The sequence below is a fragment of the Hyperolius riggenbachi genome, chromosome 5 (genome assembly GCF_040937935.1).
Source record: "Hyperolius riggenbachi isolate aHypRig1 chromosome 5, aHypRig1.pri, whole genome shotgun sequence".
NCBI classification, from domain to species: domain Eukaryota; kingdom Metazoa; phylum Chordata; class Amphibia; order Anura; family Hyperoliidae; genus Hyperolius; species Hyperolius riggenbachi.
The window spans coordinates 333,484,203-333,510,038 of record NC_090650.1 but is presented as its reverse complement, the minus strand read 5'-3'; the positions used below and the strand labels follow the sequence as shown (position 1 = coordinate 333,510,038).

Sequence of the window (25,836 nt, the reverse complement as noted above, 5' to 3'; positions counted from 1 at the left end):
TTAGTACAGATTTCGTCCTCCCTCTGTGCTGTGTGGCATGTTCTTCCCATCAACAAAGTAAAAGTCAAGCAAAACTTGTAATTAATTGCCTGTTGCCCTTTTACAAACTTGCGTTAAGTTCTAAATATGAAATAACAGCAGTAGAGTATTGTACCGTGTCAGTAAAAACATCATCCTGATTCAAAACGTTTTGCAATATGAAATAAAGTCACGAAAGGCGTTACCCTCATCCATACTGAAACACCAGAATATATTATAAACCCAGCGCTCCTAGACATTTGAAATGACAAAATCCTCCACCACATCTACACACATTGGAGCCTCACCCTGTAGAATGATAATGACAACACAGTCATATGACCATAGGATGGCCGCACAAGCTCTGGGTGCCATGCTTCCTCAATGTGTGAGCAAGATAAACCTATCAGGATGGAAATGCAGGTGTTGCCATTGAGGATTTTTCTTAAAAGCATGGATTTAAGAGCTGTAACCAGCCTACAGACAGCAAGTATCCAGGTCAGCAATTTACTCTTCTGCTGCAACATGTCACCACAACATTTCTGGAAAAGCTGCAAGATTTAGCTAACTATTGGGATCAACTGTCACTCCTCACAAATGCTGACAACTTTCGGTCACTAAAAATATGCAGAAATGTGTGACCTGTTGCCACTACAAGAGATGTGTCAAGAACAGAGACACCTGGGAGATATGGTCCTGAGCAGTGACGAAGGATGACAGCTGTAGAACTGGCAAGTCTAGATCAGTTCCCAGGTTTCTACACTGACTAGTTACATTTTACCATAGACACACACATCACAAAACAAGCAGCATAAAAGTTGAATTGCTTTGGCATATAAAATAGCAATATCTTAGGCAGACCAATTTTGTCAGCACCCTTAAAGAGTGGTTGAAGGAAACCTGCTGCGTGAGCAATCTGAGGCTGCCATCTTTACTTTTAAAAAATGCCAGTTGTCAAGTTGATCTTTTAGTTTCAGTGTTTTCTCTTTCACATGTTCCTCAAGCACGCAGCCACTGGGGTTTAAGGAGTCAGATCACCTGATCGGCGGTACTGAGGACTGGTGGTAGCGAGGCCGCACCACCAAAAAGCAGGCCTTTGGGGATTATCGTGTTAGTATGGGGTAATCGCCGTCTGTCAGTCAGCCAGATGACCACTTTCCTGTGGCCAGAGTGATCACATGCGTGGAAACGTATTGCTTAAATACGCTTCCGTGCATGTGCGACACGTAAACCTTAATTTGGGCATTTTAATAAACGCATCGCCATAGACTTACATGACTTCCGGTCTGCCACAGGTCACTGCAGAGCCGCACGGTAACATAGGTTTTGCCCTTGTGTCGAGTATGCAGCAAAAAGGTCACTTCCGTCGCACTGCGCTGCACCACATCGGTATGAAAGGCCCCATAGACTAACATTGGCCTGTGGTAAAAACGCTGCACCGCACCAGTGTGAAAGGGCCCTAAAGCCACATACCTATAGCTAAGACACTACCCATCTGTTGTCCCTCAAGAGGGCACCCAATACCAATACATCTTTTGGGCCTAGAGGTAAACCCTTGCAAACACAGGGGTAACACACACAATGGATGTAGCTAGTGTATAGGCTAGGATTCAGGCATAGGACCCAAGCTCCACAAGCACTGCCAACTGATCTCTCTGGTACAGTGCACTGTACAGCTGGGAGGAGTCATGTCAAACTCTCGCTTATTTTTGGCAGTGCATCTGTTCACATCTCCGTATTACAGCAGGGGTGTGTTTACTGGTGTGTTACCAAAATTTTGCTAGCAATAGTTTTGGTGCACTTTGCATAAGCGATCTAGGACACATAAGGCCTGATGCTCAAAGCAGCGGTAAATTTGCCATGTGCAGACAATGAACAGCAACTTCACCAGTACTAACACCAAGGAAACAGCGCTCAACCTATTAGTGCAACCTGCATTGCAGGGGTAGTGTGTGTGTTGCTAGGGCATAGCGCAGTATGAGCAAATATACCGCTGCTTTGCGCACCAGGCCCATAGTCAGCACAGCAAAACAATTCAATACAGCTGAGTCAGCTTCTGTAACCCCACATTTAAGCTAGTGTTTCACATGTGGTAGAGATACCCATCTACGCACAGATGTTACTCTATATGGTGGCCGTCTCTCCATCCCCACCGAGTTCTAATAAGCTCCCAGGTGCTCCCGTGCACAAGCTCAATGCTTGCAGCTAACAGGAGGTGAAGTCCTTACTGTTTTGTATCTGCTCCTGCTGCTTACCAATTTCTGGGTAATGCTGTTGCACGCTTTGCATCCCAAATCTGCACATACAGCACTTGAAAAAGGTGGTTTCTGTCTGCCAGGCTCCCATACCCTTTTAGTCCAACCTCTGCACTACTTTTGAGAAGTTTGCCATTTGGGACTTCTCCAGCGTGACCAAGCAACAAAAAAGAGAAAGAAGAGGAAGCTGAGTGGGCAGATAAGTCAACAGCGTGGATGGGAGGAATGGGGTTCAGTTTGTGGGTTAAAGTCAAATGTCCTGTTGGTTGGTTGGGTAAGCTGGTAATTTTCCGTTACACACTAGCATATAAGCGATATGCACACACTACTACAGAGGCTTCTGAGAACTTTTAACTGGCTCGCTAAGACAGGTTTATTTATAGAGTTTTATCCCACTTCTGGTATGCTTTACACAGCCTTCCTCAGTCATCAGCTATTCTGTCCATACCGTATAAACATAGCATGTTCAATTGCTGTGATGATCAGGTGATCTGCACAATGTGAAAAATTCCATTTTTAGAAAGAGGTGAACTATGACAGCTTCCATCATCTCTAAGTATTAGTCTGCTTTATGCTTGCCACAATCAGGAGGCAAATTGCTCCACTTCCAAACTTCTCCTTATTCCTATGTATGGCAAATCATATAGACTCCCAAGGATAGGTATTTGCATGTATGGAATTGAAATAAAAACAGGGCCCTTTCACACTGGAGCAGTACGATGTGGTAATTGTACTACACCCCACCGCAGGGCAATGAAAGTCTGAGGCAGGGAACGTACTTGTCTTTCAGTTTTCTGCGCTCGTTTGTCTGCATACTTTTTCTGCACACCAAGTGTGTTTCTAATCAGGAAAACGAGTGTTTTTTTTTTCACAGCAGCTAATGTAATTGATAGAGAAAACTGACAGTCATTATGCAGAATGTCAATTTTTTTCTGCGCGTGAAAAACATATCAAGTGTGAACTAGTCCACTTATTAACATGAGTACTCAGTTTTTCTGTGCAGAAAACGCGCACGCCAACAGTGAAGTGTGTTCCCTGTCTAAGGGGACTTTCATAATGACATGGTATGGCGCAACACAACGGAAGTGACGTTTTCGCAACATCCCAGATGCTCGGATAGACCTACGTTAACACGCAGTTATGAGTCGAGCTGTGGAAACTTGCAGCAGACATGCAGTCATGTAAGTCTATAGCGATGCAGGGATGTTAAAAATTATGGCCGTGCGGCGCACATGCATGGAAGCATAGTTTTCACAATTTGCTTCTGTGCACTTTCTTATTTCTAAAATAGGAAGTGAGCGCAAGTAAATGTCACTTCCTGTTTGGCTGTCAGCTAGAAGGGGATTACCGCATATTATCGCGGTAATCCCCGAAGCCCTGTTTTTGGCTGCAGCTAACCCGCAGTCTGAAACCAGCCTTAGCGTACACTGATTGTAATACACGATACATTTGATTTCTTTATCCAATTTTATAAAAAGTTAAGCTTTAAAATTACTTACTTTCAGGCCCTTATTACAGGGACCCAATGTGAATATATCACTGTGTAGTATATAGGCACTGTCACCTTGTCCACTCACCACTCTGCCACACCGGTTTCCCGATTGCATCATCAGGGGTGTCAAGTGACACAATAAAGTGACCTTGTAGTGAGAGAGATAGCCTTGTAGTTTGAGTCAGTTATTTCCCTTTTAAATAAAAGCAATTGCCTGGCTGTCCTGCTGATCCTCTGCCTCAAGTTCTTTAAAGCCACTAGTCCAAGAAGGCCATGCTGATTAGCAGCTCTGAATCTGATCAAACCACTTTTGTCTCAAGTTAACAAGACTACTGAATCCACCCCAAAAATCAGCAGGACAACCAGGCAAGATTTATTATTTAGAAGAAAATAAACATGGCAGCCTCCATTTCACTACCTACAGGGCCACATTGAATAATTTAGTCACCAATCATTGCAGAACATAATTTGTCTCTAATTGCCAGAAAGAAAGTAGTTTGTGTTGGTTCTCAAGCAGGTGGTTTTCAGCAGCTATGAGAAACGTGCCGCTCAGTGCAGAAAACAAGGGAAAAGCTTAATTCATGGGAATCAAAATACTTGTATGAATTATTTAAACCTTTTGCAAATCAATGTGATTTCCACATTTACTGCGAGAGGAGTATGACGCACACAATAGTTCTCCAAGCACGCCTAGGCAGCAGGGAAGTGTCAGTGCAACTAGGCAAATTGGATAAAACAACACGACTTGCAATCAGAATGAAAGGAACATTTGGGAGGCTGAGAGGACCATTATGGATACCTCTACTTTTTAACTACAGTCATCAAATAGTTATCAGGCAAGCCCATTTCTGTGATGAACTCTGTAGGTCTGTGGAAGAGGAGTTCTTCCTCGTTTATGCCACAGTTAAAGCCCAACTCTATGCAGAAAGGTTTTCTAGCACCACATAGCTTATTTTCAATTGTGTATGGCAACTTAATAAGCAAATGTCACTAACCGAGCCCTGGAGAGTCCCTACTGAACTTGACCTGAATACTAACTCCCCTCCTCACCCCCAATGGGAATACTTTCCTACCCAAACCCAGTGTGATTGACTCCCAATTGGCCTAAGTATTAGCACAAAGGCCAGATATGAAGAGACCAAGATGTGGCTGATATGGGAGTGGCATTGCAATGGGTAAGAAGTGATGTCTGGTGCTCAGCAGAGCCTCATTATAAAGAGCATGTAGCAGGCCTGGCAAAGTCTGATCACATACACTAGCGCAGTCTGCATTGCTTTAAAAGGATACCTGAACTTAGAGGGATATGGAGATTGCAATATTTACTTACTTTGAAATAAAACCAGTGACCTGGCAGCCCTGCTGATCTATTTGGCTGTAGTAGTATCTGGATCACACACCTGAAACAAGAATGCAACCAATCCAGTCAGACTTCAGTCAGAAACATCTGATCTGCATGTTTGTTCAGGGTGTGTTACTAAGTAATAAGGGAAGGTGATCAGCAATAGCCAGGCAACAGGTATTAGTTAAAAGGAAATATGGCAGCCTCCATATCCCTCTCCCTTCAGATGTCATTTTTATTCTTTTAACAAGTCATTTTATAATTTTTTTGGGGATAAACAAGATACAAACCTTAAGGGAAGCGTACAAAACGTATGCATTCCCTGTAATAAACAATATACAACAGAAAGAAAGAGTTGGCTTATTAGCCACAAGAAGTACAGAACATTACAGAAAAATTATCACACCAATCCTTACAATTTTCAACAGCTTAGAGGAAACAGGCAGGCAACAGTCGTTGGGTGGTGCGATCTAGGGAAAGTTGTAATTGCTTCCGCCTACACGATAGGAGGATAGTAATAGGTAAGTACTGTATACTCACTGTAGCCCTCATAGCTGAATAAGAGAGAGAGTAGCACAGCTTAAAGAGACACTAAAGCTAAAAAAAAATGATTTAATGAATTGTATGTGTAGTACGGATAATTACTATAACATTATAGCAAAGAAAATATTCTCCAATTTTTATTTTCATTTTTTTTTTAAATAACATTGCATCATTCTCTAATATTTGCAGTTTACACACTAAGCATTCTAATTTATTTTACAGAGCAGGCTAGTGAACTTTTGACCTGTCCTCTGCACAAGAAAAAACAATACAGTGACTAACAGTTGAGATAACAAGCTTCAGAAGACAGAGCTCTCTGCGAGTTTGAAAGTCGTGGAGCTCAATAGCTCTTTTGCATAGATAACATCTGGAGTTTCTTAACTCTTCCTGTACTGTAAACAATATTAGACTTATGTCTCTGCTCCTAAGGTTTTATTTCTTAGCAATACTACACATACAAATCATATCATCATTTTTTTTCGCTTCAGTGTCTCTTTAACATGAATAAAATATGATATATTAGGCATTATTTAATACCATGGGCACTTGTCATATTGAAACTGTTGCTGATCCTGTGTTTGCCCATAAAATTGTTTGGTAAAGGGGAGAGGTTGTGGCATTTGTGCTAGATATGCTTCTTCATGTCCTAAGTAAATAAAACTTGTTCCAAGTCTTAGGGCCTGTTCATACTTGCTGCGTTTGTAGAACGCGTATAAATTTAAAGAAACGCAAGTTGAAAAACGCATGCGTTTTTCTTGCGTTTGAATGCGTTTTCTATTGCGTTTTGCACAAACACGTGACCCAGGGGGAAAAAAAGAATTATGGGAACCGCAGAGGAAAACGGACGCTAAAAACGCAATAGTACGCGTTTTTGATACGCGTCCATAGACTTTCATTGCGTCCGTTTCTATGCGTATCGCACAGAACTGCGTGCAGCAATGCGGATGAGAAACGTATGCGTCTCATACGCATACATGTGAACTACCCCATTAAAAAGCATTACGAGCCGTTTCTATGCGTTTTTGGTACCAGTACGCGTTCCCTGAAAACGGCTAGGAACGCATATAGTCTGAACAGGCCCTTACAATCACTCAATTGCCTTCATCAGGAATATACACACATCCCTCAGAATGTTAAGTCCCCCCATGAGCACCTTCCTTGCCTGCTCTGACCTGAGCCTTTACACTGTAACAGCAAAGCAAGGCCCTCTCCTCCTGTAACAACTTCATCATGATCACAGAAGCTAGACTGGCTTAACTCCCTGCCTTTGTTATTAAAACTCCCTAAATCAAAACTTTGACTGGCTAACAGAAATTCACTTTTCCTTAATAACTTTTTTTCATATTATGGCTGTTAAACATTTACAAAATGCAACAAGCTGTAAGTACTCCACAGTACAAGTGCTTGCCTGGGGCACATCCATTAATGAACAGTTTCTGATAACCATGAAATTAAGAGTGTGTGAGTCATCATTTATTTGCTCATATCGCCAAAAGCTGAATAACATTGGCAATTATTATTTGCAGAATCATTCAGCAAGTAACGGAGCAGCAGCAGCGGCTGGGGTGACTGCTGACTGATAAGTGAGCCAAACCAATATTTCCATATAAGCTTTGCAGCACAAATACATCACCCACAAATTGTTGGAGAAACAGTATTAATATTATTCACACTTTTCTGTTTGCATAAGCTTCTCATTTTGCAGTCGCCTATGCCACTTATGAAAATATTAATGAGAAAATAAAAAGGAAATATACTTGGTGCTGAATGTAGAATTGGAAACCTCATGGACCATTTAAGACATTGTAACCATTATCGGAATTTCAGAGCATCCAATGTGGTTTCAGCTTCTGATCCTAAGTTTGTGTCTTCAGGTGTGTGAACTGTGACATCTCAGCAAGTGTGACCAGACTGCCTCATGACCTCTTCACTGCATGATGGCCAGTAAAGGTGCATCCAGAAGATGGACTGAAAATGGAATACAGTTTCTATTCCTTATTAACATTTTGGCCTGAAGCCCACTAGAGTGATTACAAATCAGCTTTGGGATTGCCAACAATCGCAACAAAAGTGCCATGCTGATGAAAGGGAACAGAGGTAAACCTACAGGGGAAAAAAAAAAAAAAACACAAATCGCTGGTCTTGCAGCATTTTTGGAGTGATTGCGCTCCAATGCAAAAGATAGGAGCGATGCAAAATTGCTTTTCAAAAAGAATTTTGCAGCAATGCTGTGGGAGATTTGAGAGTGTAAATAAAGTTTAAAGTAAGGGTCTCCTAAGGTCCATTTCCATCAGCTTCCAGTCTGTGAGCTTCCAGCACGTAGCCCAGCCCCCAGCACATGAGGTCATTGACTCAAGAGGACTGGAGAGCTGCTGTAAGGCCTAGTGCACACCAGAGCGGTTCGGCAGCGTTTTTCGATCCGCTTGCGGATGTGGAAACACTTGGGTAATGTATTTCAATGGGCTGGTGCACACCAGAGCGGGAGGCGTTTTGCAGAAACGCATACTCCCGGGCTGCTGCAGATTTTGGATTGCGGAGGCGTTTCTGCCTCCAATGTAAAGTATAGGAAAAACGCAAACCGCTCTGAAAAACGGCAGTTCAGAGCGGTTTTGCAGGCGTTTTTGTTACAGAAGCTGTTCAGTAACAGCTTTACTGTAACAATATATGAAATCTACTACACCAAAAACGCTTCCCAAAACCGCAAAATGCTAGGTGAAACGCTACAGAAAAATAAGAAAAAGCGTTTCAAAATCTGCTAGCATTTTGCGGATCTGCTAGCGGGTTTTGGTGTGCACCGGGCCAAACTAAGGGTGCTCAATACGACACCACAGCCAAGATGAATGTATAGCTAGATATGTCGACGCATCGGCTGTCTATGCTCTGAAAGTGGAACTAATTCAAGTCCTGCACAACTTTTTTGGGGACAATACAGAAACACCTTAGACAGATGGAAATAAAGAAAGCCCACGGAGACAGATTATTTCAGTTCTCACTAGTGCTTTTTACCTAGGTCACTGTCACTTACAGTATACTAGGCATTTAAAATCTAAATACAAAAGTGACTGGTCTCCTCCTCGTGAGGGATTTTCAGGGTTGGAATTCAGTAAGTGCTTTTGAATATAAAGAAAACACTGATAACCCTAGTCCAAAAACCAGTCAGATTGTTACTACCTACTGTAAATTTACTACCTACTGCTCCATAACAAAAAGTAATTTGCAGTGCATTTTACCACTGAGACAAATGTACTGTATATTTCCTATATGTATAGGTTTTCAATTTTAGTTTTTCACGATAGTGGTCCTAGACAACACTAAGAATGTGAGGATTATATGTGTGGGCCACAGAAATCATGAGTATCAGAGTATGGGAAACTTGGTAATGAGAACTTGCAATATTTATGAATAAGGATAAATACAAGCACATGACTATAGCCACACAATGCAGTGAACCCAACTAGGACTGGCCACTGAATGTGTAAATCCAGCAAGAGGTAAAATGTTAAATTCTAGGTTTTGTAATAGTAATGCTCAATTTAGGATGTGAAAGAGTCAGACTCCCATGTAGCTGGTACTGCTGACGGAATCTTTAATGGAGGTCTTTTGCTACTTTGTTCTGTTTCTCACCAAGAGTGCTTTTAGGGTTACTGTGGAGGAACATTTCTCAGCAGCTCAGTCATGCATGCCGCATGGATCTGTCTGGCACAGGCAGAACAGAGCTTGCTGGAGCTGCTTATTATGGATACTTTTATCCCCCAAGAGTTGTAACTGCTGAATGACCTTGTGCTGTCCATCATACCTGGCTGCATTTAGGACCAACTGTGTACAAAACAGGAGCTATTACCAGAGTCAAGAATTAACCCTACTAAGTAGGCACTTTGTTCTACCTATGCAATCAGATCTCTGCCACGTTGTAGTGGGGTTATAGCCTCTATCTGGCAGTAAGGCTAAATGCTAGTCAGCCAGGAATCATCAGGCTAAAAATAAAAAAATCAGCTTTACTCACCTGGGGCTTTCTCTAGCCCCTTGTAGCAGACTGTCCCACGCTGACCTCATCGCTGCCATCCCAGGCTCCCCGCACGGTGCAGAGGACGAGCTCTAGGTCATCCTTACTGTGCCTGCGTGAAGCGCTGCTGTCAATCATGGCCACGTTGTCTGCGGCGCACTGCACAGGCGCAGAACTACCCTACCTGCGCAGTGCGCCACGACAACGTGGCCATGATTGACTCCAGCGCTTCACACAGGCATCATTCCACTATTTTAAAGAGTAATATTGTATTTCCTACAGTAAAATGCAGAATTACTTTTCCTATATAGCTGTCTTCCAGAGAGTTTATTTTCAAAGAGGGGGTGTGGCCAGCCAGCAGTGTGAAGAGACAAACTTTGCCGACTCCCAACATCACACCGCTCCAACATCCTGATCATGTCCCTTTCCAGTTAAGGAAACTGAAGGCCAGCACCATGCAGACTCAGCCCAGGGAAATTCTGCTCAGACATGCTGCATGACACAAGGTATTATTAATCTGATGAAGCTTTTACCAACAGGTTTTGGGCTGGTAAATCTCTTAAAGGACCGCTATCATTAAAAATGTTAACATATGTGTACACATACACGTACGATGTTCATTTGTTCTGAAGTAAAATTGGCTTGGTTAATGGAATATTATACTGTGTAGACTTGACAGGGCTCAAGGGTCCTAAATGTGCAACAGCAGTTCAAAGAATGCTTAAAATAGTAGACAGGAGCACCATGGTTTTGAAAGTCCTAACAAAGCGGCCTCTACATTGTGCACTTTTGATTGTGCTTTCCTGTCCAATCTTAACAATTCCATTTAGTTGGGAAGCATATCCAAGGAACAGAGTCTACAGTGGGTATTTCAAAAAGTAACCCGCCACCCCCACCATCAAAATATTCACATTGTGTTACTTTACAGCAGGGGTGCCCAGACATTTCCAACCCCACAAGCTACTTCAAAAACTACAGAACCAAACTGATGTACCAACTCCCCAATTCTGCAGACCCCCATCTCTAAATATAATTAGGCAGTATCCTCCTCTCCCATCCATCCTCATTACTAAACATAAGCATAAGCATGCAGACAGTCTGCCCCATAAAAATAATTTCCCCACATTGTTATGCAGAGTCAGTGGTGGGCACCTATAAAAATGAAGACCAGTACTCACCTGCAGCCTTTTTTACATCCTCCATTCGCCTAGTCTGGTGCTTCTGGCCACATAGCTGCTACCAAAATGTCAACATAAGACTCTTCCTACTAACAACAAGCCCACAGGAAATTCTGGAGGTGGCGGGGCCATGGATGAAATCGCCACCCTCATTGTCTGTTACTGCTGGGAGAAGCGGGGCAACTGACACAGTGCTCACTGGCTGGCACTGCACTGTTGGCGTGTGCCGCTCTGCTTCTTTTCCGTGATCCACCCAGAAGTCTTCTACAATCTACTGGTAGATCGCGATTGACACAACGGCACCCCTGCTTTATAGCATGAAATATACACAAATAATTAAAGCTGTATTTATTCAATGCAGCAAAGTAAAATATATAACACCATTGGTTCAGAAAAGAAAAATACTACAATTAAAAATCACTGATATGGGTAAAAGATCCCCCTTGACTAAAAATGCCAGTAAACTCAATCATTCGAAACTAATTACCGTCTCCATTGCACACCATGCAAATTGGTTTCCATCTGTGATCAGTCATCATTTTCATTAGTTTGGGATAAAAATAGCTACTCCTGGAGCATTGCAGTGCTTGGTAGTGCAGACTGACAACGATGGGTGGCGAGGCATTGTCAAAACATTTCAGGGATAAAGTTAGGGACAGGCACCATTCAGGTAAATCAGGATTAAAAAGACAAAAATGTAAAAGCTTTAATCACTCCATACTCCGTTTCCCTGAAAAGAAATGATTTTCAGGATTTTTAAGGATGCTCAAAATAAAAGCCCTACTCTGAAAAGAAGCCCTTGTTACAGTTCATGAACTCAATTTGAATAGTGTCAGGTCAGCTACAGTATACATGTAAACAGGAAAAGATCAATTGGCAATAGAATGCTGCAGGATAGATAGATAGACCTTTCACCAAGAAAATCAGAAGACCCCAAAAGAACGGCACTCAAAAGACCCCACATGATCCAAAACAATAAGGGCTGACAAATAAAGGGGTTTTGGTAAATAGAGATGGAAAAAGAAAATGGAGTCAGTGTTTAGAGAGTTATGATGTTCCAAAATAAGGAAAAGGGCTTCAAGGAAACCAGAGACCACAAAAAAAAAAGCACTCTTCATCTTGCGCAGACTGGCCGCGAATAGCAGAACTAACGGGACCCGATACCGGAGCTGCAGGCAGCGGAGGAAGGCAGCGTGGGAGCGATCCATGAGCATGGGGCTGGAGGAAGCCCCAGGTATGTATAAAACTTTTTTTCGTCTCTGGTACACTTTAAAGTGGACCTGAACTCAGAACTTCCTCTTTGCTCTAAAAGATAAGCAGCATCATAATAATCTTTTATAAATAAGCTTTTTAAACATTTGTTACAGCTGATACAAACACTGCAGTAAATCTGCAGCATGTCTACTTCCTGCTTTCATGAATGCAGACATATTGTTAATATCCTGTGTTCACCAATTAGCTCCCTGCTGAGGCAGCCAGCTGACACAGGTGAGGGATCAAATTACAACTTGTGATTAGTCACATATGAAGGAGAACTAGATGATCGCAGGCGCTGCTCCCCTCTAGCTACACACCTACTATGTCCAGCTGGGGTTTGTGGCTGCATTTTCAATATCCTCCAACAGATGTCGCCCTACTGCTCTGGACTTAGGGCCTATACACACTGCTGCGCTTGTAAAATCGCATGCGTTTTTTTAATCCCAAGGTCTATTGAAAAATCATGAAAACCAGAGCAGCTTTGACGTTTTGGCTATGCTCTTATTTAATCAGCAATAACTTTGTTACTCCTTAAGACTACTAAGTGAAGAGATGTATGTATGGCAGTTGTACATATCGTATATATTGGAGTATAAAAAGATTTTTTTTTTTTTGCTCCTAAAATGCCCCTCAGAGCAAGATCTCGGTTTACACTCAGGTCACAATACATACCAGTTGTCTAGCGGCCCTTCTACCATACAACGCACCTAATGTCCCCTCCGTCTCCCATACTGTGTTCCCTGGTGTCCAGTGGCTGGCCACCCATTCTCCCCATGTTTTCTTGCAGTGTGTGCTGGCAGTGGAAAAGCATCTTACCCGATCTGGGGCCAGGCACGCTATGTGCAACTCCACCTTCCATGCTTGCATTGGAATTGGCCTCTAGTATTTTCTTACAGGGATAGAAGGAGGGTGGTGGAAACTGGACACCAGAAAAACATGCTATGGGAAAGAAGGGGGGAGACCAGGTTCGCTGTATTGGAGAGGGAAGGGGATTACTAGACACCAGGCATGCTGTATGGGGGAGGGAAGGGGGACCACTAGACACCAGGGAACTATATAGGGGAGAGGCGGTGGACCACTAGACACCAATGGACTGTATAAGGGATGGAGGGGAACCAATAGATACCAGGTTTGCTGCATGAGGGTGGCGGACAGGGGTGTGACCACTGGATACCAGGTAAGCTGTAGGGGGAGAGAGGGAACCATTAGATACCAGGTAAGCTGTAGGGGGAGAGAGGGAACCATTAGATACCAGGTAACATTGTATGGGGAAGGCGAGGGACCACTAAAAAGCAGGTAACTCTGTAGGGAAGAGTATGAGGACCACTAGCCTCCAGGTATGCTGCGCTGGGGAGGTGGGATTGCTAGACACTGTGTGTGTGTGTGTGTACCAGGGAATGCTATATGGGGGAGGAAGAAGAAAAGGACCACTAGACCCCCAGAGGAGCGGTATGGGGATGTTAAAAGTGGTGGCCTAGGTTTCTACCCTAGGTGTATTCTCAAGTCAAACAATTTTTCTGGTGTCTGCTGGAAAAACCAGGTTTATACTCCGATCAGTTTATATTTAACATATACGGTACATAAAACCGTAAAACGCAGTTATCCTGAAGTACATGTAATACTTTTGCTTCAGCTGTATTTTGGAAGGTATAACTTTTGTACTAAAAGAAGGCCTTAGAGCTATTTTACACCAGACGCGTTCTGATCCAATTAGCAGATTGGATGCAATTTTCCAAATGTAATGTATCCCTTAGCAAACTAGCAATTGCGCCAACCATTTGACACCATTTCTGCGCATGCAAATTTTTTACTTGATTACAATAGTTAGTATGGCGTTGCCCTGCCTCAGTCTATCTCCCTTGACCTCTTATTTTCAGTTACCGCTTTTACAGATTCCATGCTTTTCAACCATTTCACACCAGCATGTTTTGATTTCCTATGCAAATGCTTGTATTGAATTGGAGGAGGAGTGGTTTTAAAAAAAATGCAATGGCAATGAGATTGCATTTGCGATTTTTGGTCTAAAAAAGCCCTTACTGTTATGGAAAGCAATCTCATATTTAAATGGATATCAAATATGTTGACACATTCTACCTGTTTAAATTGCCGTAATGCTAAAAGGCAAAAATAAAACTAGCTGTGGTCATTAAGGTATTATCCTTATGTAAAGCAGGCATAGTCTAATAATTTACTAGCTTGTCTCATGCATTGATAGCAATACTGGCCTTCTGCCAATCAAAGCAGACTTCACAATCCATGCAATTATAACCTCACGGTAGCCAGAGGTCGCACGGAATTGCCTTTTGTGTGTTGCAGCATCAGTGGACGTAAAATCGTTAAGCACTTTGGCTAGACTCCCTTACATAGGCAAGAATTTCCTTCCATCAGCATCTTTCCTTAGTCACTATTTCCGCGGTGTGAGGCAGTCTGAATTAGTTTGATATTAAGTGTAGTGGACAGATCCTCTGTTCACAAAAACAGTGCTGACCCCTGTATTCACAGTACAGCAAACACAGAAATCCTGAAGCATGGCCCATTCCTAGGGCACTGGCATCCAGCAGTCCACTACATTGGTTTGCTAATACATTAAAGGCTGGTAAGCCTAAATCAGAAGCAGCTGCCTGCAACCACCTGCACTGCTTATCATTCTTCTGCAGATCTTACAGACATGTCAGCACACAGAGTATGAAAAACTAGTGATGTGTTCTATAACTGGAGATGGTATTACACAATATATCAAAGTTACTGTTGTTGATCCAAATATAGACGTTGTCAGCAATATTGATATTGGTTTCTAAGCTGAAAATATCTAGCTATATTGCCAATTTTCATGCGGTTTTTGAGCTGCATACTGTTTTGTTGTAATGTACATGAGAATGCTATGTCCTGCTATTAGGCCTCAGTTTGAGTTTATTGCATATGCCTCCCAACCCCCCACTTTCCTTGACTTTTACGTTACTCAGTTTGATGTACTTGTTTGTAGGTTTTTAGATCTTGTTTTTCAATAAAAACTTTGATCGTGAAAAAAAAAAGAAAAACTAGTGAGGAGTTATTTCTTCTTCTAAAAATGTTAAATCTCATGCCAGTAATTTAAAACAGAGCTAAACTTGGTAATACATTATTAATAAGAGTCATTTTAAAACATGTTAACTATCTTAAACTATAGTAAAGATAAACACACAGAATCTATTCTCTTGCCAGGAACAATTTATGGAAATTGGAGACATTTGTCCTGAGTAGTGCAGCTATATGCAATAACCCATAGACACCCTTGCTTTGCTTTCTAAGAGCCTCCTAAACGCATTGACTGCTATGCGCACCAGTCCCAGTATTTTTTGTTTGTTTGTTATTTTTTTAGTATTTATAAAGTTCTGACATTGACCACAGCGCTGTACAGAGTATATTGTCTTGTCACTTATCTGTCCATCAGAGGGGCTCACAATCTAATCCCTACCATAGTCATTAGCGTATGTATCATAGCCTAGGGTTAAAATAGGGGGAATCCAATTAACTTATCTCTATGTTCTGGGGATGTGGGAGGAAATCCACAGAGACACGGGTAGAACTTACAAACTCTATGCAGATAGTACCCTGGCTGGGATTTGAATCGGGAACCCAGTGCTGCAAGGCAAGAGTTCTAACCACTACACCCCCTTGCTTTCTTTGCTAAAGTATTTATTAGTGTATTACATTCTCCAGGTGTGTTCTTATTCTCTGTACATAGACAACATCTGTTTACTGGTACAGTTAAACCTTTTAGCATCTGCCTAATGGGTATATTTATAGTACATACACACTGATGTCACATCACACAGCTCCATCTGTAGCATACACACTGCACATTACAGTAACTGGGATGGTTTTTAAATTATACTGTGAACTGCAATGGCCAAGTATACTGCGCATAATGCAGTGAAGTTACATCAGTTCTGTGACATTCACTTGCTTATCCCACCTAAAAAAGTGCTTGTATTTGGTAATACCTTAAATGACAGTGTTGTAAGAAGTTACTGTGCGATATTCTAGTAATCAGGCTATTTACGCTTTGCTATGTGACACCATTAATGACATGTGTACAAAGCAACAGCTACACACAGGGAAAATGCTACTTTTGTAACAAAGACCAGTGTGACTTCAACAGTAGCACTGCTTGGAATTTAATCTTCACAGAAACAATTGACATTTTTCACACGGATTTAAAAAAAAAAAATCAACATTTTAACAGAAATACATACCCAGCTATAATCCCTGCACTCTCTGGCGGTGCGATCTATGTAAGCACGTTACTTACATCCACAGTAACCTTCAACTTCAATGAAAGCAGGGAAAAAACTTGGTTCTGCGAGCATGATCACAGCACAGCAATTTAATACACCTTATCATGTGGTCTGTTGCTATAGCGATTTTGAATCCGGCAGCTTCCGTAGAGACAAGTGACAAAGGGTTTCCCCCCTCCCATTTTCTGTAGTGCAAGGTAATCCATCGTCTCTACCAAGCAGGCAGACCTACATTACCTTGTTCCCTTGTCAGTCTAAGGACCTCTGAACTCACACTTGAAAAGCATGGGCTAATTTGCCTTGGCACAATGGTCCCCCTAGTCTTGTGTAATCATTATGTGGCAGAACTAGTTTTTTATCAGTAAATAAGCTTCTTGATTAACTGATATCATATAAATAACTTCATGCACATAAAGCATATTCAGAAACTGATGCAAACGCGGATAATAAATTGCAGACGTATGATCAGCTTTTGCGTGCATTTCAATGTCCATTCTCACAAATCATTTACCAATTCAGATGTGGCTGTGCACAAATGTACGCAAAACTGTGGGTGCAGTGCATTTTCAAAATGCACCACTCGCTCCCATTAGATGTGAACGTGGGGAAAATCAATGCAAAATTGAGAACAAAAAGGGGTATAAAAAAAAACAAAAAAAAAAAACAGTGTGCATAGAGCCTTAACCACTTGAGGACCGCAGGCTTTACTCCCCTTAAGGACCAGACCCTTTTTTTTCCCATTCAGACACCTGCAGCTTTCACGGTTTATTGCTCGCTCATACAACCTTTTATTATTTATTATTATTATTTTTTATTTATATAGCGCCAACATCTTCCGTAGCGCTGTACATAGTACAAACAAATAATGGGGAACAAATATACATAAGAAATACAAGACACTGTACAGTCATGACATTGAATAGAATAAATACAGATACATACATAGTTGATATGTAGTTGGTACATATATATATATATGTTAAAATTACAGCAGTATGAGAAACACTAGGAGGAGGTCCCTGCCCTTGCGAGCTTACAATCTAGAGGGTAGTGGGGAGGAAACAAAGGGGAAGGAAACACCAGGATTAGTGGGTGAGCCAGTGTGCCTTCAGTGCTGCCTATAGCAAATTATAGGCTTTTCTGAACAGGTGTGTTTTCAGAGTACGTTTGAAGGTTTCCAGACTCGTGGCATGACGAACCGGCTGAGGGAGAGAGTTCCAAAGGAGAGGGACCGCCCGTGAGAAGTCTTGGATGCGAGAGTGAGAGGAGGTGACTAGGCTGGAGGACAAAAGGGTCTCCTGTGAGGAACGGAGGGTCAGAGCGGGGAGGTATCTGGAGATTAAAGAGGAAATGTATGGAGGCGACAGCTTGTGTAGAGCTTTGTATGCAAGTGTGAGAAGTTTAAACTGGATCCTTTGGGCAACTGGTAACCAGTGGAGGGATTGGCAGAGAGGGGCTGCCTCAGAGGATCTAGAAGAGAGGTGGATGAGACGGGCTGCAGAGTTTAGTAGGGATTGGAGAGGTGCCAGTCTGCTTTTTGGTAGACCACAGAGTAGGGTGTTGCAGTAGTCAAGACGGGAGATGATTAGGGCATGCACAAGCATTTTAGTTGCTTCTTGTGAAAGGAAGGGACGGATTCTGGAAATGTTTTTGAGATGGAAGTAGCAGGAGGTAGTTAAAGTGTTAATATGTGGTTTAAAGGAGAGCTCAGAGTCCAGAGTTACCCCTAGGCAACGAGCTTTGGGGGTTGATGCTATTGGGGTGTTCTCTACATTGATTGTGACAATGGGAGGTGGAACAGAGAGTGAAGGTGGAAATATCACAATCTCCGTTTTGCTCATATTGAATTTAAGGAAGCGGGATGACATAAATGTAGATACAGCGGATAGACATTTGGGGACTTTTGATAGTAGTGTGGAGAGGTCTGGGGCAAAACAATAAATTTGGGTGTCATCAGCATAGAGGTGGTATTGAAACCCAAAAGAGCTTATTATCTGTCCCAGGCCATGGGTGTAAATGGAAAAGAGGAGGGGTCCAAGGACGGACCCTTGTGGTACTCCCACAGACAGTGGGCGTGGAGAGGAGTTGGTATTGGCATAGGAGACCATGAAAGAACGTCCAGACAGGTAAGAGTTGAGCCAGGAGTGTGCTAGGCCCTTGATTCCCAGTGTTGAGAGGGTCTGGAGAAGCAGGGTATGATCAACAGTGTCGAAGGCAGAGGACAGATCTAGGAGTATTAGTACCGAAAATCTGCCTTTGGCTTTAGCAACTAGGAGGTCATTGGCAAGTGGCAACCTTAGTGAGAACGGTTTCCGTAGAGTGTTGAGGGCGGAAGCCAGACTGGAAGGGGTCCAACAGGGAATTAGCGGAGAGAAAGTTAGACAACTCTGAGTAAATGTGGCATTCCAGCAGTTTGGAGGCAAAGGGAAGGAGAGAGACTGGGCGGTAATTAGAAAGGGCAGTAGAGTCTAAAGAGGGTTTTTTGATTAGTGGTGTTATGATAGCTTGTTTAAATGAAGAAGTGAAAATGCCAGTTGAGATGGAAAGGTTAAACAGTGTTGTTAAAGCAGGAATGAGGGGGGAGGAGAGCTGGGGGATAAGATGAGAGGGAATAGGGTCTGAGGCGCATGTAGTAAGATGAGCTTTAGAGATTAGTGAAGAAAGACGCTGTTCAGTTAAGGCAGAGAAGATTGTTAGCAGGGAGGGGGTTTGAGTGGGTGAGTGGTTATGTGGAGAGGGATAGTTAATAGTAGGGGAGCTGCCGGGAGGAGAGGAAAAAGGAAGAGGTGATTGGACCGGTGAAGAGGGTTGCTTTTGAAAGCTGTTCTGTAGCGTTTCAATTTTGCTCACAAAATATGCTGCAAAGTCTTCTGCAGACAAGCTTGTGGTTGTAGGGGGAGGCGGGGGGTGGAGAAGAGAGTTGAAGGTGTTAAAAAGTTGTTTAGGGTTATGGGATTGTGAAGAAATAAGTGTAGAGAAGTATGACTGCTTTGCAAGTGAGAGAGCGTCCCTGAGCTGGAGCAGCGCCTAAATGAATTTTGCACCTAAATGAATTTTGGCTCCTTTTCTTGTCACTAATAAAGCTTTCTTTTGGTGCTATTTGATTGCTGCTGCGATTTTTACCTTTTATTATATTCATCAAAAAAAGACATGAATTTTGTCAAAAAAATGATTTTTTTAACCTTCTGTGCTGACATTTTTCAAATAAAGTAAAATTTCTGTATACATGCAGTACGGAAAATGTGGACAAACATGTTTTTGATAAAAAAAAAACCCCATTCAGCCTATATTTATTGGTTTGGGTAAAAGTTATAGCGTTTACAAACTATGGTGCAAAAAGTGAATTTTCCCATTTTGAAGCATCTGACTTTTCTGACCACCTGTCATGTTTCATGAGGGGCTAGAATTCCAGGATAGTATAAATACCCCCCAAATTACCCCATTTTGGAAAGAAGACATCCCAAAGTATTCACTGAGAGGCATGGTGAGTTCATAGAGGATTTTATTTTTTGTCACAGGTTAGCGGAAAATGACACTTTGTGACAAGGGAAAAAAAAAAAAAAGTTTCCATTTCTGCTAACTTGTGACAAAAAAAAATTGAAATCTGCCACGGACTCACCATGCCCCCCTCTGAATACCTTGAAGTGTCTACTTTCCAAAATGGGGTCATTTGTGGGGTGTGTTTACAGTCCTCGCATTTTGGGGGGTGCTAATTTGTAAGCACCACTGTAAAGCCTAAAGGTGCTCATTGGACTTTGGGCCCCTTAGCGCAGTTAGGCTGCAAAAAAGTGGTATTGCCGTACTCAGGAGAAGTAGTATAATGTGTTTTGGGGTGTATTTGTACACATATCCATGCTGGGTGGGAGAAAGATCTCTGTAAATGACAATCTTTTGATTTTTATTTACACACAATTGTCCATTTACAGAGATATTTCTCCCACCCAGGATGGGTATGTGTAAAAGTACACCCCAAAATACATTATACTACTTCTCCCGAGTACGGCAATACCACATGTGTGGCACTTTTTTGCACCCCAACTGCGCTAAGGGGCCCAAAGTCCAATGAGTACCTTTAGGATTTCAAGGGTTATTTTGCGGCATTTGGTTTCCAGACTACTCCTCACGGTTTAGGGCCCCTAAAATGCCAGGGCAGTATAGGAACCCCACAAATGACCCCATTTTAGAAAGAAGACACCCCAAGGTAATCAAGTAGTCCACAAAGGATCGGCACCACACAATGTATAGTATCAAGTAGCTCTTAAACTTTTCTTGCATATTTAAAAGTTGACAGGCAGCGACAGCCCGCTGTTTCGGCCTGGAAGGCCTTTCTCAAGTTGCCAAGAAGTGTCAAATACACCCCAAGGTATTCTGTTAGGACTATGGTGAGTTCATAGAAGATTTTATTTTTTGTCACAAGTTAGCGGAAAGTGACACTTTGTGAAAAAAAAGTGTCACTTTCCGCTAACTTGTGACAAAAAATAAAATCTTCTATGAACTCACCATAGTCCTAACAGAATACCTTGGGGTGTCTTCTTTCTAAAATGGGGTCATTTGTGGGGTTCTTATACTGCCCTGGCATTTTAGGGGCCCTAAACCGTGAGGAGTAGTCTGGAAATCAAATGCCGCAAAATGACCTGTGAAATCCTAAAGGTTCTCATTGGACTTTGGGCCCCTTAGCACAGTTAGGGTGCAAAAACGTGCCACACATGTGGTTTTGGGGTGTATTTTTACACATACCCATGCTGGGTGGGAAAAATACCTCTGTAAATGACAATCTTGATTTTTTTACATACAATTGTCCATTTACAGAGATATTTCTCCCACCCAGCATGGGTATGTGTAAAAATACACCCCAAAACACATTGTACTACTTCTCCCAAGTACGGCGATACCACATGTGTGGCATGTTTTTGCACCCTAACTGTGCTAAGGGGCCCAAAGTCCAATGAGTACCTTTAGGATTTCACAGGTCATTTTGCGGCATTTGATTTCCAGACTACTCCTCACGGTTTAGGGCCCCTAAAATGCCAGGGCAGTATAGGAACCCCTAACTGTGCTAAGGGGTCCAGAGTCCAATGAGTACCTTTAGGCTTTACAGGGGTGCTCAAAATTTAGCACCCCCCCACTTGCCAGGACAGTTAACAAACCCCACAAATTACCCCATTTTGGAAAGAATACACAACAAGGTATTCCATGAGGGGAATGGTGAGGTCATTGAAAATTTGATTTTTTTTGTCACAAGTTAACGGAAAATGACACTTTGTAAAAAAAAAAAAAATTCTGCTAACTTGTGACAAAAACTAAAATCTTCTATGAACTCACCATGCACCTCACAGAATACTTTAGGGTGTCCTTTTTCCAAAATGGGGCCATGTAATGGGGTCATTACATGTATGGCCAGTATTAGGAGTTTCTGCTATACTCCTTATATTGGGTATACGGGTAATGCACTCTGGGCTGAAAGGAAAAATGAACGGCAAACATACCTTGCTCCACATCAATGGCAGATCTTCCTCCACATCAATGGCAGTGATAACCTCAGGAGAGAGACACACCATGCCACCCTGCACTCAGGGTGAGCCACCAACTTATGTGACTGGGCCTCAGAACTTTAGTATACAACATTATGCCTGTAGTATACAGCAATATGCCTGCCAATATAGATGACTCTGTGTGGCATTAAAGTATCATCATAGGCCCAAAGTAAATCACATATAAACCGGGGGTGTCCACACTCAAGGGAAATTCAAACATGCCGTCCTATATCGCCAACCCAGCACAGATCAGCAATATCAAGCATTGAAACCGATCCTTCTTCCGACTTTTATGCTTACCTGTTTGTTTGGTTTTCAAGCTTACCTCTCCTCCCCCTGGGACAATTTGCGAAATACCACTGAGTGTGTGCCTACTCCTGTGTCTGGAGTTCCCTAGGTTCTAATAGTGTACCTGCTCGTGGTACCTCTCAAAACACTCCCCTAGGCATAGGCCAGGCTGGTCAGGACAGTTGGGACAATAAAAACTGGTGTCAGTCCTTCTTCTAGCACTTCTGCAGACACGACAACATTTTCTTCGGATGCGTTGACCTGGGGTACTCGGAAGCTGATAGGCGTAATGCCTTCCATGCAGTCGGCTAGTTGCATTTGGGTGTCGTCAGTACGCAAGGCGGCCCTCTGCCCCCGTTCAAGTCTGGTGGTAACGAGCTGTTGGGGGAAGCCCTGGCGACTAGGCCGCGCAGTGCCACAGCATCGGATTCCTTCTAACTTTAAGTGCTGATAGAGGGCCACACTTGTGTAATAGTTTTCCACATAAAGATGGTACCCCTTCTGGAACAAGGGTGACACCAAGTCCCACACAACCTTTCCACTGCTCCCCAGGTAGTCAGGGCATCCGACCGGCTCCAATTTTGAGTCTTTTCCCTCATAGACCCTAAAACGACATGTACAGTATAGCCTGTGGCCCTTTCACAGAGCTTATACAGTTTCACCCCATACCGGGCGCACTTGCTTGGGATGTACTGTTTGATGCCAAGGCGCCCGGTAAAGCGTAAGAGGGACTTGTCTACGCAGATGTTCTGTTCAGGGGTATAAGCATCTGCAAATGTTGATGACAGGTGGTCTATGAGGGGCCGAATTTTGTGGAGCCGGTCATAAGCAGGGTGGTCCTTTTTATGACTGGTTTTGTCGTCATTGAAGTGCAGGAAGCGCAGGATGGACTCAAATCGTGTCCTGGACATGGCAGCAGGGTACAAGGGAACATGATGTACTGGGTTTGTAGACCAATACGACCGCAATACATTCTGTTTCATTAGTCCCAAGTGAAGGATAAGGGCCAAAAAGATTTTAAGTTCGGAAACTTGGACTGGTTTCCACCGGAAAGGCTGGGCATAGCTGCTATCCGGGTTCTCGGTGATGAATTGTGTGACTTTACGATTGGTTTCAACCACGATTAAGTCCAAGAAAACCTGGATGATGAACAGCTGCAAAAAGTCTAGGGCCGTTCCTAGATGAGCTGTCTCCACCTGGAATCCAGACTGGGCGGTGAAAGGGGGCACTACGGGTGCGGCGGAATCAGGGGATTGCCAATATGGATTTGCCAGCACCTCTGGGAGTCTATGGGTACTACGGGCCCGTCTTCTTCTTGGTGGCTGCGACGGGGGTACTACTGCACATGCCACCGTACCAGTTTCAACTTCCATGCTGGCGCTCACCACTTCACCAGGGTCTACGAAGTACTGGTACTAAGCCCAGGAGATGCTGCGCTGCTGGTGCCTGCCTCACCAAGAAAACTATCAACAGCGCTAGTACCACCCTGCTGCCCTTGAGGCGGATCCTGTGCCACCTGCGGTCTAACGACAAGGGGTCTGGTACGCCTGGCTCTAGCCGGGACCAAAACCTCGTCATCACTTTCGGTCAGAGAACTACTGCTTTCCACAGGTTCAAATTCGGACCCAGATGATTCGTCGGCTGAGTCTTCCCAAACGCTCTCATCTGACTGGTCCATGTACCTGTATACCTCCTCATCGGAAATCCCTTCTTGCCATTGTGGACTGCTAAATTTATGGGGTTTTCCTCCGAGACTATCCAGAAAAAAAGAGCACCTACCTAGCAAAAGGGAGTATTTGAGAGGTAGAAAGCTGTGGTCACTGAGTTTTGATAAAAAAAAAAAAAAATCAAAACTGATCTTTACAGCGCCACAGCTAGTGTACAGTGTTTTTGCAGTGATCAGAAAAAAAAAATCTGTCACTACAGTGGGGCGGCTGAATGCAAGTGCGGGCGAACGATCAGGCCTGATCAGGTAAACACTGCATTTTTAGTGGAGCCTACACTAAGGTGACCCTAATGTACTGCTATAGATCTGTCTGCGATCAGGAATGATCACTAGATACTATATAGTACCAATGCTGATTAGCGACAGTGTTGGCGCTAATCGGCGACTAATCGGTGAATACGGTGCAGTGGGCTGGGCACTAACTGACCCTAACAAAGGGGCCTAGCTAACTGGCCTAACTGCTTACACTAGTGATACTAAAAAAGTGTCAGTTTTCACTGATCACTGTTTTTAGCTCACTAGGATAGTAACAGGGGGGTGATCTGGGGTGGGGGGGTTTGGGGGTGGTGGGGGTTTGGGGGTGGTGGCGAGTGGGATCTCAGAGGCAATGAAACAATCACGGGACAATCAAAGCCGATCACGGGACAATCAAATACAATTACAGCACAATCGAATCCAATCAGAGCACAAGCAAATCTGATGCACTCGGAAGGTGGTGGTTGGAGGTGGTGGTGGTGGGGGGGGGGGGTTGGGGGTGGCGGGAAGTGGGGTCTCAGAGGCAAACAATCACGGGACAATCGAAGCAGATCACGGGACAATCAAATACAATTGCAGCACAATCGAATACAATTGCAGCACAATCGAATACAATCACAGCACAGTCAAATACAATGCACTGGAAGGTGATTAGGGGGGGTCTGAGGGCGATTTGAGGGGGTGGGGGGTTGATCAGGAGCCCGCACGGGGCAGACTGAGTGCTGATCTGATGAGAGGACGTCACAGGGGGTTACTGATCGAAGATCAGTTAGTGATTGCTGGGGAGGACAGATGTAAACAATGCGCAGGGGATGTAATCAGGAGGGGGGTCTGAGGGCAATCGAGGGTCTGGGCAGGTGATCGGTTGCCCCCGCGGGGCAATTAGGGTCTGCTCTGATGGGTGGGGGTGCTGAGGGGTGATGGACAGGTGATAGACAGGTGATCAGAGGGGGATCAGGGGGTAAGCTAGCTGTATACAGATGTATACAGTATACAGGGGGGTAGTCTGGGATGGGGTCTGGGGGTGATCTAAAGGTAGGGGGGGGATCAGGGGTGATTAGGAGGCAGTTAGGGACCTAATCTAGGGGATAGCGTCGATAGATAGTGACAGGTGGGGAGGGGGTGGGGGTTTTAGAGGGGTGTAAGGGTGCTGGCAGGGGTCTGCTGGGGTGATCAGGGGGGGTCTGAAGGCTGGGGTGGGAGATCAGGGGGGCTGTATGAAAAAAAAATGTGTGGTGTATACTCACTACTGCTTCCTCCTCGCTGGTGGTCTCTGGAACAATGAGACCACGTGGCGAGGAGGAAGCATGTACAAAACACTTTGTTTACCTAACAAAGTGCTTTATACACTGTAATGGGGCGAATTTCTGTATTCCTCCACCCGCCGGCGCTGCCAATTGGCCGGCGGGCTGGAGGCTAAATGCCCGGCCATCAATCCCCGGCGGAGGATCGCGTCACGGATGACGTGATCGCTCCGCCCATGCCCGTAAAAGGACCGCCGCCTCTGTGCGTACGGCGGTCCTTAGGGCTTCCACTTTCCGACCGCCCCTGTGCAGTGGGCGGTCGTTAAGTGGTTAAAGCACACCTGAACTAGCACTCCCAAAAAATGGATTTTTACCTACATGGGGCTTCTTTCAGTCCTCCGTATTGTGTCAGGTCCCTCTGCGTCCT

General features: G+C 43.7%; 1 protein-coding gene across 18 annotated transcripts in view; it reads right to left on the bottom strand.

Annotated features, from left to right (window-relative positions):
• The window catches only part of DTNA (dystrobrevin alpha), a 348,338-nt gene that overhangs the window by 155,853 nt on the left and 166,649 nt on the right, over positions 1-25,836 (bottom strand). The window contains exon 1 of one of the 18 annotated variants that reach the window (XM_068237340.1): positions 21,849-21,869. The exons of 16 other annotated variants lie outside the window; for them this stretch is intronic. The gene's annotated coding sequence lies outside the window, so the exon portion shown is untranslated. Of the gene's footprint in view, positions 1-16,320; positions 16,392-21,848; positions 21,870-25,836 lie in introns of those variants that run through there. One more of the 18 variants, XM_068237338.1, reaches the window with a different exon arrangement.